Source organism: Manis pentadactyla, chromosome 2 (assembly GCF_030020395.1).
Source record: "Manis pentadactyla isolate mManPen7 chromosome 2, mManPen7.hap1, whole genome shotgun sequence".
Taxonomy (NCBI): Eukaryota; Metazoa; Chordata; class Mammalia; order Pholidota; family Manidae; genus Manis; species Manis pentadactyla.
Genome location: NC_080020.1, coordinates 146,261,097 through 146,280,303, shown reverse-complemented (window position 1 = coordinate 146,280,303; position 19,207 = coordinate 146,261,097).

Sequence of the window (19,207 nt, the reverse complement as noted above, 5' to 3'; positions counted from 1 at the left end):
GGAAAATTAAATGTAACTAATTAATTACTGGGAAGACTACTATTTTTAATACACTGTTAGGATGATTATAAACTCTATTTTTGTCCCATCATAACACATAGCCTTTACTAAGGAATTTTCAAATAATCTCCAAATAAATTAATCCGATGACATAGTCCTTAGCTTAGACAACTGAAAGGACTTAAATTTAGTGGTAATACCTCTTTAATATTCTTAGAGAACCGATGAAAAATATTTTCTAATAATCCACTGCTTTATTTGAAACCACAAGAGTTTTCACTTTTTTATTATTAGTCTGCATAGCATAGTTGTTTGTTGAAAGAACTCTATATAACATATCTATTGCAGAACTTCTATAAATAATACTATAAATTGAGGCTACAATGTAAGAAATGTAGGTTAACTAAATGTCAAAATAAGTGGCCAGTTAAATTACAGTATAAGTTATTAAAAAGAATATGAGCGGCATGTGGGTGCTGATCCAGAATGAAAACATAATGCACGAAAACGGTGAGCTTATCATCCTCTTTGTGTCATTTTTAAAAGTGGAAGGGAAAATATGTACATATGTACATTATTAATGCCTAAAAATACCTAGATTACATAAGAAACCCTTAACTATGATTTTTCTTCTGGGAAGAAAAACTTGGGTCATCAGGGTAAGCAACTTAAGAACTTTCAAATTTTTAAAAATCATATGCATGTGTTGCTTTAGTAATAATCTAGTTGAATTCAAAGGTCCATAATACTAAATCTTATGAATTTCAATAATGTAGACATCACACAGAATAAATTCTTTTTTGTATTTATGTGGGTATGTGCATCTCTCGATCGTCTCCTGAGATGCTCCACTGTTGACATTTTCTCTTTCTTGTAAAGGTTCCAGTATCTGAAGGTGAAGAATAACTAGTATTAAAAGCCAGGATGACTATTCCTTGAATAGCACTGTCAATACTGTAAAAGCAATAAAGCTCCATATTTATATACCTGCAATATAAATACAGTGTTTACAATATGTTAAGGCAAATGGTTGTCTGTACTTCTTTTCTCAGCCCAGTTAAGTGGTGCGACAAAGTCACCCTTACATTCTTCAGTGACTCTTACTGCCCACCTCTTGCTTCTGTGTCCTCTCCTCACGTTCTCTTAAGCCTACACATAGCTTCAGGTTTATCCCAAAGTGTCATCTCCTTAATCCTGGTATAACTGCAGCCCTATTTCCTACTTTCCCTTCACAGCCAGGCTTATAAGGCAAGCAGTTTATATTCACTGTTCCCACATTTTTACCTTCCCTGTAATCTAAGAAGGACACCATCCCCATCCTCACCAATAACCACTCTATAATGCATTCAACATTTTCCCAACTTTGTATTTTTGTGGTGAGACACTAATGACCATATTATTTTGACATTATTCTCATTTTGTTTCTTCTCAACTTCTCTAGCCAGTGCTCAGAATCCTTTCTTTGAAGAACAGGATTACCTTTTAGATATAGTATTATCACTCTCCAAGGTTTTTTCAATTTGTCAGTCTATACATTTTTTTCTGGCAATCTAATCCTCTTCGTAGATTTGTATTTTATGACAGTATGTGGCTCATATATGTTGACAAATCACAACATATCTTTAACTCAGGTATCACTGTATGGCTTCGAGGTGCAGACTATAAACTTAAATCCCTATTGGACATTTCACCTTGATACCCACTTATCACAGATTCAGTATGTCTAAAACCTAACTCAACCTCTTGCCTAAACCATAATCTAATACTCTGCAACTCAGTGAAAGGCACCAAGCTAGCATCTAGGAGTCATCCTAAATGTCATTCAAATGTGTCTCATCATTATCATGCCAACTGCTATTGTCCTTGTTCAGGTGTTAGTCAACTTTTACCTCTTCTACTATGTCTTAACTAGATTCCATCCTCTCACCTTCAAATCTATTTTTCCAAACAAGTGAGGAGGTGGTCTTTCTAACTACCATCTTAGTCAATCACTCCAAGAGCATAAATAAGACCAAGTCATTTCGCTTTCAATGGTTCCTGAGTCCCAGTTTCTTGGCAGGGCAGCTTTATTTCTTATTGCTGAGTGATCCCCATTCCTAAGATCCAGAAATACCAACCTATTTGGAGTTGCTTGTGTTTATGTTGTTTGAGATCTCTTAACATGCTGTAATCACTGCAAGAGCAACATTCTCAATTCCAAAACCTGCTGAGAAGTCACCTGCATGATCAAGCATCTTGGAAGCCTTTCCTACAGTACATCTACCTCCCCAAGATGAAGCCAGTCCCTTCTCTGTCCTACTCTTATAACTAGCATGTGTTATGAATTGCAAACTCAATAAATTTACATCCTAAATTGGTATCTACAAAATGTGAATCTGTTCAAGTCAGAGACAGAGAATGAGTATAGTCCTTTGGCAGATGAGTAAAGTAAAAATGCATAGGAACAGACCAATTACCACTTGTGAGAAAATCAAGCTCATGTCCCACTGACAGTGGATCAAGACTGGTGTCTTCGTACAAAAGAAAAAACTTCTATAAGGAGAGAAAAATACAGTATATTTTACAGTGCAAATACAATTACAGATTTTAATATATCGAATACCTTTCTATAGCACAATTTCTAACTACTAATTCTCAAATTCTGTTAAAACACCTATAACTAATACTTTGAGAATATGTACAATAAAATAATTTAGAAAAAGAATATTCTTAAGAAGAAGAATATTTCAGCATTTTGAAAAGTTTTTATTTTACCAGTAAAGGAAGAACTCGTACAAATACGAAGTGAAGTCGAGGTGATATATGGTGATGGTCCAGGTGGGGACGCGATGCTCCAGGTGCCTCAGCAGCTGCAGCCCCTCCGGCTTCAGGTCCCAGGCCCCTGACAAAGGATGGGAGCGCTTTAGCTTTTAACCATCTCTGTGGTGTCTTAGGATAATCAGTAGGAATGGGGGAGTATGTTTACATTTTTTAAAGTTACCTAAAGCTTCTTAACTTACACAGCTGAGACAAATTTAGCCCCTAAGATATAACTAAAAAAAATCTCAAATTCAATTCAGAAAGTAAAACTCAAAAATTCCATTTTGTAATTACAAGGAGCAAAACACTGTACTGAGTTTCATTCACATCCTACAAAGGAAACAAAATGCATAGGTTCCTTCCAATCTAAAAGTCTGATTCTACTTGAGGAGCACACAAATTAGGTGTTTTTGTTTGTTTATGTGAATGTTACAGATGCTCCCAAGACTTTTGTTTGTTGAATAGTGTCTCTGGGTTGCTGGCTTCAAAGATAATTACAACAACAAACACATCTGTACCTTACAATACAAGGGTAAACAAAATTTTATAAAGAGTAAAACTGGTAAATGCCAAATCTCCATTTATTTATTCTCACTTTATGTTGTGCCTCAAAAGCTACTGTAGACCAAGATCTCAATGACTTCCTAAAGAAAATGAATTTCCTAGAAAGTTAATGCACATCTACTTCCACCTCTCTAGTGAACACCGTAAGACTAGGGAGGCACAAGCTGGTGTTCTCTTGTCAGTAGCCAGGGTTAGAGGCAGTCAAGTAGATGTGAGTACTAAGAACGGGGACGGTGTATAAAGAAGTTGTGAGAAGCAGGATGTATTTAGGGAGCTGGCTTTAATGGTAGACACCCCTGAAGGACAACAGAACAGCTCACTCCTGTGTGACACGGCCCCCTGCCCCGAACTCATGTTCCTCCTGTTGCTTCTCCAGGTCTCTAACTTGCCCAGAGGCGGTGCCTCACAGCTAAACTGAATTCAGTTTCTCCACAGCACCGCCCTGGATGGCATTCCACTCTAAAGCATTGATTCTGGCCGTCTGACCACAAGCTACTGAGCATATCGCTGAAACAGACAAGGTACTGATGGGGCAGATGTCTCTGGAGCCTACGGAGGATGTGAGGACATAGTCCCAGGCACAGGATGTCCATGTCCACCGTAGGGGTGCATCCTATGTGGATGAGGTCGGGGGCGCTCAGGGGCCAGCCTGGAAACAGAACACAGAAAGACCACCGGAAATAATTGAGTAATTGGTTATTTCTTAATGTAGAAAAAATAGCCTAGTATTAATATTCAGATGTCTATAGATTAGTCTTGAAATTCATTATCTAATAACAAATTATAAAAATAACAGATTTAATGATTAATAAATCAAGAAATCATAACCCCACAATTCTCACTGCTCATTTCTTACAATACCTCCAATTCAGATTTATCCAAGGAAAAAGACAATTTGAATGTTTTGTTATATACCTTCTTTACAGGAGATATTTTAAGTAAAATAATAGGAATTTGAATGGAAATAAAAGTTTTAAAATTAAACACCTCAGCAAACGCTATAGGAGCAAGTAAGATATATCTATAAACCCGTAAGGCAGGAAAATGGAAGTATCTTATTTTGCTTTACTTTATATTGTAACATTCAGCCATTTTAAAAGGTAAATCTTTTAAGAGAAAAAGATGTTAGTTAACCTTGTGCATTTATTTCAAACACATGCAAGAAGAGGTTCCACATCTGGAAACTGATATTAGCTCCATTCACACTCTTTATTCTGTATTCCAGCTTAATATATTTTCTCTTTCTGGAGTCAGTCAAATTTACAAATATAAGCACAGTTCTGAACAGAGTACTTCAAGAAAGAGTTCCAGTTATGTATCTTTATACTCCAAATCTTATTTCCTGTTAGCTTCTAACACATTTTCAGATTTTGCATGTTTAAACTTTTTTTTTAATTAAGGTATCATTAATAGACAGTCTTATGCTCAGGTTTCACATGAGCACCACTGTGGTTACTACTGCATGTTTAATCTTAACAATTTAGAACAGGTAATCTTGTAGATACTGGAAAATGTTAATGTTACATTGGCAACTTTCTATATAAAGGGTTACTATATTACAATGACAACAACAACCAGAGATTCTGGATATCATCATAAATTATACAACTAAAGGAAGAAGTCACAGAAGTGGTAGATCATTAATTATTTCAACAGATTTGCAAACATTTCTGTAAGGGCCAAATACTTCTCTATAGGCCATACTCAACTAGGTCTTACTAAGTAGTTACTAAGTCTTTGTAGTACTCAAGTTAGTCTTTGTAATGTGAAAGAAGCCACAGACGCCACAGATGAAATGAACCACATGAAGATGCTGCGGGATTGGTGCAGCTGTACTGGCTAAACACATAAACGAACGAGGGTAGCTGTTTTCCTGTAAAATTGTATTTACAAAAACAAGCAGGCAGAATATGAAGAACAAAATTTGCTGCCCTAAAGTAGAAAACCAGATACTTAATTTTCAAAGAAAAAGCAAGAAGTTCAGTTAGTCTTCCCATGTTAAGGTAATACAATAATATTTAAATTAATAAATAAACTAAGTTAAAAAGACATTGAAAAAAGAACAGCTGAAAAATGCTAATACTCTTCTTCCGTCTGGCTGGTAACATCTAATAAGTCGAAGTAAATATTTGAGCACTGTATCTTGTTTCTCAAGATCATCAATTTTAACATTAACCTTTACTATGGAAACTGAAAAAAGAAACAAGAGACTGGTTTGCAAAAATAAATGACCCTTTGTTGCATCCTGAAAATGGTTTGGTTTCGTTAAATAAATTTGTTTTGTCAACTTGTTTTGTCAACACCTACAACTCAGGGTAAGACAGAGGAAGATTTTGGTTAGTAAAGAATAACCTAGTGAACTGGTGGGTGATTTAGTATACTTAAATTGCTTCTACTGATTTTATAGTGTTATAAACCAATGGGAATAGAAGGAAAAGGAATAATGTGTGATTCTCTTTTTAAAAACATGAAACATACATTGGATGGTGCACCATCATCCTTCGATCTTCCTCCTCTGCATAACTTGGCGACGATGCAGTCTCTGTCCTGGAGGTGCAGTGCCTGGAATGTAATAAGGAATTGGCTGGTTTGTGGCATGAAGATGCTGCGGGATTGGTGCAGCTGTGCCATCTAAATTAGTAGGGGGTGGGGGTGCCACGGGGTGAAGTGGGGGTGCATGACAAGACATGTTAGAATGGGACGCATGCACAGGGTGAGGAATAACAGGTGGAGACTGAGCCTGAGCAGGCGGGTTTCTGTAGGAGTTTGGGCCGGCAGAGGCTTCATGATGTGGTTTTGTCAAAGCAGCATCTGTAAGGGAAACAGAGGCACCATGCAGTTGAGCGTACATTGCTAGTATAGTTTCCTACTGTATTTTAGAAACGTATTAGCGTATGTTTAATTTTTTATGTATACTTTAGCAATGCTTGAGTCTTCTCTGTTCTATTTGCAACCTATTTTCTTCTTTGAATAATCTTAGATACCTTCACATGTCAGTGTACAGTTTTACTTCATTCTCAGCTTCACAGCACTCTACTATAGGAGTGTACCAAAATTTATCAAAGAAATTTCCATTGACAAAAATTGGAAACAACCCGAATGCTCCAATAAATATCTATCTGTATGATCCCTCTCATGCTAGTCTTCTTTTGTACATGCACGTGCATGAGTGCACACACACACACACACACATACACATCATTCATGGACAGTGTTTGTAGCATCAATTTCCTGTAAGTAGTTCTGAGTCTCAAAAAATAATGTAAACTCAGATACCAGTTGACAAAAGACCCTGCCCAAAAGGTTACCATAATTAATAGACCTGTCAGCAGTACACAGGGGTCCCTGAGGACCCCCTCTATCACTCAGTCCTCACATGCCAATCTGAGAAGAATCTTTATTTATTAGCCACTTACATTTCTTCCCAGAATTACCTATTCACCTTTGTAGCCTATTCACCTTTTTCTTGCTGATTTATAAGTAGTTCATATACAATGGAAGCTTTTGTCATAATAAGTGTAAACATGTTTCCAAACTGTCTTTTGTTAATTTTCTTTTGCCATACACAGGTTTGTTGGCTTCTGTATAGTCAGCTGTATTAATGATACATTTATAAACATATAAACCTTGCTTTCCTTTATAATTTCCCAGTTAAGAGCAGTATAGAGAAGAAAGGAACTTTGTAGTCCTTCTGGGCAAGACTGTGGAGACCTCCTTTTCTTGCTGCTCCTCTCCGCCCCCGCCAGGCCGTTTTCCCCACACTTCATTAATAGGATGACAGGAGCATGTCTGCCAGGAACCGGCCGTGGACATCAGCCCTTCACACAGATGCCTTCCCCCCATTTCTTCATTCTAAATCTTTATGTTTCAAAGTAACTGTTGGAAGATCCTTCTGCGGAATATGCATCCCTCTTACTATAAAAAACATGCATCTATTTGAGGTAAGAAATATGTTTATAAATTTCAGTCTGAATTTCATTTGATTTGGAAGAATTTCTTGGTAGTCTGGTGTAGGCTACGGGTAGTCACTAGTTTCATTACAGGAGGATTTCCTTCAATTTGTAATTCTTTGATTCATTCAGCTGGGGCAAAAGGTAGGTAACCGTGAAAACATTCAGCCATATTTTCAAAGGAAACCTTGCTATCAAGTATCTTAAAGAAACTTTCACTAAGCTCAATAAGTTGTGAGAAAAGTTTTAAACTTATTTTCTAAAAGTTATGTTTTCAAATCAGTGCTTTACTCCAACCAAGATATCACAAAGCTCAGTATTTCTTGGGAGTAAAAATGATCACAAAAAAGGAAGTGTCTCTGTTCTACCACAGTTAACTATCCTTCCTCAAATTCACAGCATTTTTCTCAGTTTCACTTAAAATTTTTCTATTTGTATAATCATTATGCAAGAAGTAATATTCCCAAGTATAAAATTTTAAAGTTTTATTTCAGGATGAATCAATTTATTTAACTCTTCAACAGTCATTTCACTTTTTTCAGTTTTATTGAGGTATAATGAACAAAATATTGCTGTGTAAAAAATAGTTTTCCATAAATAAGTAAATAAACAAGAAATGTTCAGTAAATTCAAATCTCTGTAAATAAGAATGTGATAGTGCCACATTCTTAACATATATATCATATAATTTCAGGCAGCAGTCTTCATTGAGATTTTCCTGAAAGCCTGTTAGGAGGCTCATATTTACCATGACATTTAAATATGGCAGTAGATCATCTTCTCCTGGGCCGTAACAAATGATTTTATTTTAATTGCATTAAAAAAATTTTTAATATCAAATGAGTCCTTCTATTATATGCAATAAAGCGAAATTCTCCTGAACTCCAGGAACCCCTAATACCACAAATCATTCCTACATAGTGCAGACTATCTGTTAAAAATCTTACCTTCTGAAGACATAACCACTAAATCAGAGCCTGTCTGGCTGCCACTCTAACCTCCAACGTCTCTTCCCTTCCTATGGTCTCTAAACTCAGACCCAACAGAATGTAAGAAGTAAAATTCTAATGTGTGTAGAATTAATGGTGTTATAATAACCTGATTTTTGATTTCCCAAATTCCCTCGATCAGTAATAATTTGGAACGTTCAGACAATCCTAGAGACTTAATGAAAAAAAAAATCACAGGCCATTAAATTAGACCATCTTTGCAAGGGCAGGAAGAACTTATTTATTACATATAATATGTCTGAACTAGTGAATTAGTGCTGAGCAGTGGGAAGAAAGCATGGAGTCAAATGGGCCCGAGTGTGAATCGTGAGCCTGTCTAATCCCGAGCAGTGTGACCTTAGGGAAGTCATTTAAGCTTTCTCACCTATTTAGTGGAGCAGTCACTGCCCTGCATAGCTGTTGTTAGGAAGATGATAATCTGCTAGGTATGAAATACATGAGTCCTGATTATGCTCTCTGCCCCATGCCCATAGTTATTTTGGAGGTATGCCCTTCCCTGCCAGAAGACATGCAAAAGTGCCCCCAGAAGGCCTAGCACAGTGTTTCAAACTCACCTAAAAGACAGCATCCTTTCCTCAAACTATTATGCAGAAACCAGGTAAAAATGTAGATGAAATTTTTTACTTAAAAAATAAACATAGGAAGAGTGGAGCGCCCACAGGCCTCTCCTCCCCACCCTCCGTGTGCCTCCTGAGGCGTCCCTGCAGAGCCCGCAGGGTTCTGGAGCACCACTGCTCCGGTCTGATCTCTAGACTAGCCAATACCAGAGTTAACCTGCTTCTGTTTGGCTCATAGGACCCACCTAATCTCTTCTGGGCCAAGGTACCAATCAGGAATCTCATGGTTACTTACAAATAATAGAAAAATCCAATCAAAACTGGCCCAAACAGTGAAGGGGGATAATGGGGTCACATAAAAGAATCTGGGTGGAGGTGCTTAGGGCTCTGGTTGAGAGGTCTGATGGCAGGCGGCAAACCTCCCTGTCATTCTCCTGGGCTGCCTTCCCATACCCGTCCTCTCTTGTCTTTGCTGATTCTCTCCGGGGGAAGGTCTGTGATCTAATTTCTGCTACAGAGTGTCTCTATTCTAAATCTCTGTATATTGGTTTTCTCCAAGCTTCTGGGTCTGGCCTATTTGGGCTAATCTCATGAACCCAAATAAAGGTAACCCGTGAACTAGATTTAGGAGTCTGCGGACTTGGATTAAAAAAATTACCAATTTTTTCTCATCTCTAATTGCCTCCTGTCATTCATACCACCTTGTAAGCATCAGTTGAGAGGTTAAATATTACAAGTGATTTGTATCAAAAAGAAAGGAAAATAAGTTGTTTACTTTTAAAACATAAATTATAGCAGATTCAAAGTCATGTATAATTCTATAACTCAGTATATAATTCTATCATTTTCATTCACTTGCATTCCAAATCTTTTTAATAACTTGAGCAAAGTTACGACTAGCATATGAGGAAATGACCATCACCCGAGCAAAGTTACAACCAGCATATGAGGAAATGACCATCACCAACAGCCTGTAAGGAACTATTTTCTATATGCTGTGATATATGTACAATAATTCATTACTACAGTAGCTTTATTTCTTGCAACATTTGCAGGACTTTATCTCAGCGCCCAAGTCAACATGTTGTACAAGTGTATGTCATTTAGGGTGAAATTACTTCAGAGAAAAGATGGAAACCTTTGGGATGAAATCCAGTCAGTGGGTGGACTAAACGACCTATATGGTTGCTTCCAACTTGGATGCTTTAATTTACAGATCCAGGTATTTGAGGATTCTGGGCAACCCTAAGACTCAGGAGATGAATTTGTAAGCACAGCCAGAGCGCTGCGGACTGCCGCGGCCATGACGGAAGTGAGAGAGATGACCCTTATCTGTTCAGAGAGAACTTGCCCTCATTGTCTTCAAATATCTCAAATACAGAACTAAGAGTGATAGAATAGGAAGCACAGTGACTGTAATACATACAAGGCCAAACACATATTTAAGGAGTCAAATCATTAATGGTGAGATCACTCGTGATCTCAAAAAGAAGACTGGACTTGGAGATCTACTTAGGGTACAGTTTTCACTCCCAGTTACATTAAGCCTATTTTCCTATAGTCCAGAACCTCTCTGTTGCTCAAACAGGGTAGCAACCCAATGCACAGACAGCTGAATCTCCTGTTGTTCACTGCCATAAATTAGAGGTGAAATACAAAGATATCTGATAAAGTAAATACAACAGTTCCCTTGAATTAATATTTAGCCCCCAGTGTCCACTAAAAATGAGACAATAACAAACCTGCGCCAGAGAAATTAACTTCACAGCTCAGTGACATGAAGCTGGTTAAAGTACTTCCAGTTCCTTAGGAGGATTACTGAGATAGACCAATGCATTTGTTCATTCATTTGGCAAGTCTTGCAAATAGTAGTGGCATGCATGGTAAAGGATCTAAAAAAGGCACTGGAAAATGCAACAGTGAAAAATAAAAGTCCTGACCTTTAAAATAATTATGATACAGTCTGCCTTTGCTGTCTTATCTCAACTAGCAACATGCCTGCACAATGTAAGGTGGCTCAATAAGCACTTTTAAATTTAAGTTAACCCCCCAAGTTTAAAGAGGCATGAGTGCATGCAGTTAAGTGCTAAGAAGAGAAAGATTTGATCTTTGGTCCTTGAGGAGCTCATCATCAAGTGTAGAGATGATTTAAAATATTAATCCACCAGTATTAGAAGCACTGGGTTCTAGTAAAATATCAAGCAATGTTGTCCCTGGGGGACATCTAGCAACACCTGGGTACATTTGTGGTTGTCACACTGGAGGGGAGGTGCTGATGGTTGACTTCAGTGGGCAGAGGCCAAGCATGCTGGTATGTAGCCGACAAAGCACAGGACCGTCCCCCACACAAAAAACTGTCCAGCCCGGAGAGAACAGTGCCAAGGGCGTGAAATCTTGGCATAAAGGAAGAGTACTGTCTCCAAGCCAGACTTCCTAGGTTTGAATTCTTGCTCCACTGTCACATACGCTTGGGCAAGTTACTTCATCTGCACAATGAGGAGAGTAATAAAATCTGCTTCATAGGTTACTATGAAAATCAGAGTTAATAAAGATACATCATTGACCAATATTATGAGTGCAAAAGATGTTGGTTATTATCCATTAGAATATTAGCTTTCTTAGGGCAGAAAATTTATGTTCTGTTCCCAGTGCCTACCTAAGTCCCTGATACCTAGTATGCAGTCAATTAGTCCATAAATATCTGTTAAATAAATGAATATATAAGATACCATGTATGCATAAAACAAGGAGCACATGGAGAAGTCAGATGAATGGACTGGGGCATGCGGAGCCGGGCAACTGCAACATGGCCCAGAACGGATGTCTGAGTGTGAGCTGGGCGTGGACGTTTAACAAGGAGAGGGCTCTGGAAACAACAGGGGGAGGTCGTGAGTGTACTGGTGCTGAGGGAGACACCTGTGGTTCTGAGATGGGCCAGTGAGAAGGGATGAAAACAGAGTTTGAGGAGAAAACAGAGATGAGAAGCTTATGGCCAGATTTTTTTAACACCATGTTTGTTTTGAAAGGCATCAGAAGCAAGTTGGAAGGAGTTTAAGATGAGGACAGTCCAGGGAAGTGCACCCAGACTTCACATAAATGTGTGTATGCATGTACTTAGGGAATGGGACCAACCCTGATGCTGGACATGCGGAAAGATGATTGTTCAAGGAAAGCCAAGGGCCCAAGAGGGGCGGGAGGTGCAGCCAAGATAGAGGGACTGGAGGAGGCAGGAAGGAATGAAGAGACCAGGAGGGAGGAGAGAAAGGGGTAGGTACAGATGCACACGACTTCTCATGGAGAGGCTGGAAGTTACGGGGGTTTATGCTTGAGCCACTTCATTTATTTTGTATTTATTTCCCTCTGGGGGACTGAAAGTCTTGAGGAAAACGACAGGATTTTGGAACCACCACTGAAAGGAAGGAAAGGGAACTGATGGAGATACATTACAGTTTGGCATCTTACTACCAAAACCCACGTTAGGTACCCTGAATTCATGAGGCACCCACCTGCTTGCTTCTATGATTCTTACCAGCCCTGTGCAGCCCCATTTAGGAACCTGGTTGAAGCTAGATGGCTTGAGTGCTTCAAGGTTGGAAATATGCAATGTGCTAAGTAAGGACAGGATGTGAACAAAATAGGTGAAGGATATTCTACAAAGCATTTAAAAGAAATGAAGCCAGCAGAACTGAGTGTTCCTAATGCAGTCTGAATATCTATAAGTGGTTCTCTCAGGTTTATTATATACAGGAACAATCTGGCCCAGAACAATGTTCTCCTCCTAATCTAGGGAAATACAACATAAGCAAGTCTGTCTGTCCAAAAGGTCGTCATCAACATAGAGTAACACCCTGAGAAGGCCATTCAAGTAGTAAAGTTGCTGCCTAAGAGATTAAATGTGAATCCTGACTGATTAGGGTATTAACGAATAAATAAGTTAATAAAAGCTTTGAGACTGCCTTGAAATGAAGTTGGGACAGGGTCACATGAAATCTAGCTGAGAGGCAGAGGGCATAAGGCTGCCAGGGGCGAGGAGTGAAATGAAAAGTGTTCAGGTGTTGGCCTCAGAGAACTATTGACCTTCAAAGTATTTAACTTCCAGATTTCTTATTTTCTCAAATGGGAAGAGTATGATTCCCAAGAGTAAGAATTAAATGAGATACGATTAAAGGCAAACAAATGATAGAAAATATAAGATGATTTCATTATTAACGAACAGTACTACTGGTCAGTCTACAAGCCATAGGTCTATGGTATCCCTGCTGGTAAACAGCAAGTTCCTATCTCAGTGCCATTGTCCAGAAGAGAAAACTAGTTTAAGGCTCCTTTCAACAACTGAGAAAGAGAAAGAACCAGGGATATCACTGGTGATAGAAACACAAGATTAATTCTGAAGTAAGAGTTAAAACTATAAAACTTTAAAGGAAAACACCAGAGTAAATCTTTGTGACCCGGGGTTAGACAATGGTTTATTACATATGACACCAAAAGAACAAACAACAACAAAAATTAAGATGATGGGACATCATCAAACCTTTTAAAACTTTTGTCACGGTTTTCAATTCTTTTGGATATATATCCAGGCCTGGAATTGTGGGTCACATAATTCCAGGTTTAACTTTTTGAGGAACCTCCAAAGTGGTTTCCACAGGAGCTGCAGTGATTTACATTCCCACCAAATATTTGTAAGGGTTCCAGGTTCTCCACATTCTTGTCAACATTGGTCATTTTCTATTTCTAGTGTTTTGGTTTTGTTTTGTTTCTAATTATGATGGGTGTAAAGTGGTTTTCATTTGTATTTCCCTCATAATTAATGAGGTTGTTTCCATGTGCTTCCCATTATTTGCATATCTTCTTTGGGAAAATATGCAAGTCCTTTGCCCATTTTTGAACTGGGTTCTCTTTTTACTGTTAAGTTGTGCAAGTTCTTTATATATTCTCTGTACTAGACCCATATCAAATAAATGATTTTCACATGATTTTCTCCCATTCTGTAGGCTATCTTTTCACTTTCTCAATAATGTCCTTTGATGTACAAAAGTTTAAGATTTTGCTGAAGTTCAGTTGACCTATGTTTTCTTTTGTTGCTGCCCATATTTTTGGTGACAGACCCTGATCTCTTTCGGTTGTGCTATGATACTTTGGTAACATACAGCACCTCAAATGTGAAATCTTAGTCTAATAGAGACGACTTTGCTCACATACGATGTTCACTCTAAGATTACACTTTTGCTAACATAGCTAAAATCCTTAAAATACTTTTTCTGGCAAAAGTAATGAAAAATTCCCTCTCCCCAGCCCGTTTTTTTAAACGTACCTCCTGTAGAAGTACTGGTCATTCTATTCCTTGTACAAGGAGCTGACATCTCTGACGCTGTGGAGGTTTCGCTGCTATGGACAGTTGCATCACCATCAGAGGCCTGCTTCGAGGCAGATGACTGAGTAGTTGTGAATCCAAGGGCTTGTGGTTGGAGATTCCATTCTTGAGCTAGTGAGTGGTACTACAGTAGGTTCTGCAGAATGTAAAATAGTTATTTAGCATTTCAAAACAAATTAGGTAATGGGCTATATTTTAATCAAAGCTAACATTTTTATGGTAATTAATCAAAACAAACTTTAAAACTATTAACTCTCTAATAAGTACAATATATAGTTTTAAAAAAAGCTTTCATAAAGCTAAACTGCAACATTAAAATGACGTCACTAAAATGTGATTACTGCGTTTTAAAAATCCAACCCATATACATATGCCAATAATTCAGGTTATTAAAATAGGTTTTTGGGTAACCACTATGGAAGTTTTGTGATCTACTACCAAGCAGAAAAGAGAAAAAGGAAAGAAAAAGTGACCTAAGGATATGAGAAATGATATGTTCATATAATTGTCACAGGCTGTAACAGGGTTAGGAACTGTCCTTTCTTTGGTACAGCGTGGATTCTAGAGTCAGACTGCTTGAAAAGGAATTTTAATTTCACCACTGACAGTATATGGTCATGGATAAGTTATCAAAGCACTCTCACTTTTTTACATGGCTTTTAGTTTATTTTTTTAAAAATGCAAATATTAATTCCATCCGTGTTTTATAATAAAAGTTAAAATTTCTGTATTAGGAAGTAAATTTGAGGCAGACGTTAACTTACCAATGAGCTATATTTTAGACTCTGATTATAAAATGGCTGTTTCAAAATTGAGAATAATAGAAATAAATCTGTCCAAAGCATAGTCACAACGATTTGGTTTAAAAAGAAGGGATTATCTTAACATGTTACAGATCGAGAATACAGTCTATTCTATACAGTGCACAGTGGTAGGCTGATTTCTGAAATGCGAACAGTACCTGTTGTCCTAGACGGGAAACTACTCTGGATGCTTAAACATATTTGCTACATATAAAAAGGGCAGGGAGGAACCTCTGTTTATTTGCAAATGGCTTATCTCAGTTTCTCAACCTTGGCAGTATCCACACTTTTGGCTGTATAATTGTGTGTTGGGGAAGGAGTGGGGATACAGGGTGGGCCATCCTGTGGATTGTGGGGTGATTCATAGCATCCCTGGCCTCTACCTCTTAGGTGGATAGCAGCCCTCTACCCCAAAAGTGAGACCTGTAAGTGTCTGCAGACATTGCCAGATGCCTCCAGGAGACTAAATGGCTGCCAGTGAGGAAGCAGGGACCCAGACACTTAAGCTTTGGATTTATTTTTAATAGGTTAGAAGCTTTCCACTGAGAGAAATCAGTGGGGAGAAGCGGGCATCTATTTTTCACTGGCATTCTTTTAACCTAGTAAAAGTATTCTGCCTGAACTAATTCCAGTGGGTTAGAAGGCTATTCTGTCACCTTCTCCTACTTGCTGGTAGGTGTCACATGGGAAAGCACACAAGAAGTTTCCAAAACAGTTGTCATATATTTAATTAACTGAGCAATCTTGAATTAATTCCTATTATATTAACCACTCTCTTACAGATAATTTGTGGTGCTTCAGAATAAAAAGCAAGACACTGTTGAGTGAAATGCAGATGGTGGAAATAAACGATCTTTTCATACACATAATCCCAGATCTCTGGTGCTCTGAGAGTCATGGTCACCCAGACTGCAGAGCGTCCGCGGGAGCCGAGTGCACACGGCCTCTGACGCTTCCTCCCTCCCTAATGGATCATTTCCCCAACAGATAGCTAACTCCCAAAGCTAACAAATTCATATAGGACTTGCCTTCAGCCTTTAAGAAAATTATGACTGACTGACCATTTCCTTCTAAGATGTAACTAATAATTCCTGAAGATAATTATCAATATGTGGGAAATCTTACGGATGTATTCACGTAGTCATACGTGCCACCACTTTCCCTCACCTGTTTCCAATTCTAATTTGTTTCCTCAGTTACTGGAGGGCAGTTCTCAGCCAAAACAAAACAGTAAAGCTGAGCAGCACAGAAGGGCAGAGCAATATTACACTAAAGGGTAGCAACTTTTAAAAGTAAATTAGTTTGCTGCTATTTTGTTCCTTCAGTTCTGCTTCCTTATTCCAAGAAGGGACTAGTGGTAACCAAAAGGGAGGGGTTGGGGAGGGCACGTGGAGAGGGAGGGAGAAGGGCATTGTGGGGTATCATGACTGGTGCACATGGTGTGTATGGGGTCACGGGGAAGACAGTACAGCTCAGAGAAGACAAATAGGGACTCTGTGGCATCTTACTATGCTGACGGCCAGTGACTGCAAGGAGGTATTGGGGGAGACTCGATAATAAGGGTGAATGTAATAACCACATTGTTTTTCTTGTGAAACCTTCATAAGAGTGTATATCAATGATAACTTTAAAAGAAAATAATTAGTTATTTCAAATAAACAGTATCAACCATTTAAGTCAGTCATACTAGCTTTCTGTTGTCTGTATTTAAAAAGTGCCATTTCAGTTCTTCATAGCAAAGTTAAAGTATGACAATAATGTTACAAATAAAATTAACAGGAAAGTATGAGGATCGATTAAACTACCACTTGTCAAAATAGTTTTTGTCCAAGAAGGTAACGGCCAAGTAATAAAACAATAACCAGAAAGCATTTTAGGCACAATTTGCAAACCTCAGTTTATGTATCAATTTATGGTATCAATTAAAAAATGAGATTAGGATATTTGACAACTTCCTTGTAGTCTAATAATATACTACCAGTAAGCAAGAGTAGGAGTTTGTAAAATATTAAGATATTTCATTTTACCAAATTCTCCTCATAGTTGTGCACTGCTGCTACTCCAGCTTACCATCGTCATCATCGTCAGCAGTGAGGTCCACAACCTCTGCTGGATTCGGCCTGAAACGCTGCGTCGCAGTGGAAGCCCTGCTGCAGGTGCTTGGCTCCTGTGGCCGACGAGTATGGGGGCTTGGACTTTGGCTCCAGGTATCTGGAGTGTCCAAGCGTTGAAGGACACCTTAAATGACATCGATATTAAATTAGTAAATATAAAAAACAACAAAAATTTTAGTTACCGAAGAAATCATAAGCCTTTCTTTCAAAATACACTGTGAAGTCCTTCATGCAAGGTATCTCCATAGAAATAATGTAATAAAATTATGACTAGCACAATGCCCAGCACTCAATAAACATGCTGAATGAAATGTTCTAAGGATATGAGAAATGATATGCCAGACCAATCACTGGTGTAAAATACAGGATTCTGGTTCAAGAATGCTGCTCTCTTTTCAATGGTTATTTTGAGTATACATCTGGGGTTATAATCAAATGTTCAGATTTTATGTTAGTACCTGAAAGTATGCACCACACGTAAAGTAACAAAACTATCAACACCCTAAACATTTAATAACATCTGCATGATCTTGTATATTTAGTCCAAATTGGATTTGTGAAACACAGCTTTGGGAGTTCTAAACCAAGCTATGTTTCTGGTGCTGCCCTAAAAGAGAGTCAAGGCACAGAGAAATTTCCTGGGATCAGCAGAGGTGAGGAGAGCTGCAGCTCGTTGACCGGTTTGGCAGCCATAACAAAACTTGCTTACGTTGAACATTTTTATCATCTTTTTATGATGCGTATGCATTGTATTGTATTGTTACTTACTGCAAGTTTTTTTTTTTAAGGGATTATAATGATGTAGACTGAGGGTATGGAGGAAGAGCATGTACAATACACAGTCCTAAAGCTCCCAGAGAAAAATAAATGTTTTAGAAAGGTGCGGCTTATGAAAATGTCTTTTTCTCTCTTATCGAAACTGAATGTGAAACTGACTGTGAGTTTATCGTCAGCTTGTGTGGAAAGGGCGAGCCAGACCCGTTGACATGCAGTCATGGGGGGCACAAGCTCCACCAGTCAGGAAAGAACCCCAATGTTCAAACTGGGCTGTAGAGGGCCTCAGCAAGTGTAAAGCCTAAGAGTTTATAAAGGAGTTCAAACTCTAAAATGAAATTCTCGAGTATCAGGAGTGAAGAAGATTGATTCCTGAGACAGTAAAGAAAGGACAGCCCATCCCGGCAAGGACAGTACAGGCTGAGGCATGAGAGTAAACAAATGTCTCAGGATCACAATGGCTTTGAATGAGGACAGAGGTCACCGTGTAAAATCCTTGAGAAACCAAGAGTCTGTGATGAGAAGTCTATCATTCATGAAAAGCTGTTAATAGCTGCCCAAAGTTCCAGGTCCATTTTGTAGTACTTTTGTGAAAGCTTCATAGGAAGTCCTAACTCCAATTTAGTGACATCTGTCAAGTCCTGACATCAAAGAATCTGAAATGCAGATGCAGTCTCTCCAAGGGCCAGCTAAACAGCGACAAAGTTAGTACCCCCAGTAACAATAAGGCAAAATATGGGTCAAGGGCACTATCCATTTACTATGGTAAATGTATCTGCTTAAATAGTAAGCAGCTCCATGGCAAGAAAGATACCCAGTTCCACAAAGAAAAGGAGATCCTTAATTTCAGCAGTTCTTGTAGCTCATAAAAACGGAGTCACTATTGTACCAAGCACTATGCAAAGTCACAGGATAATGGGGCACAAACTGGGGAGTATCAGTTTTTCTTAGTCTGGGAAAATCCTTTAAAATTTAAACCGGGGATATGTCCTAGAGCGCTCTCTTCCAGGCCTTGAGAAGCAGCACTTCAGTGGGACAGTGGCAAGTGGAGAAGCACACACTCTAGGTGTGTTTTGACATATTCCAAAATAAGGTCTGTTTTTACAGTCTATAACAACACAACTTAAAACATCATCAGCAAATGCATTTCTAAGTTCATTCCAACACAAAAATTGAGATTAATCCAGAGCTTAGTATGATGAATGAAATGGAACAGAAGGACAATGGAACAGTGGGACTCTTACCAGTATCTGTAATCATCT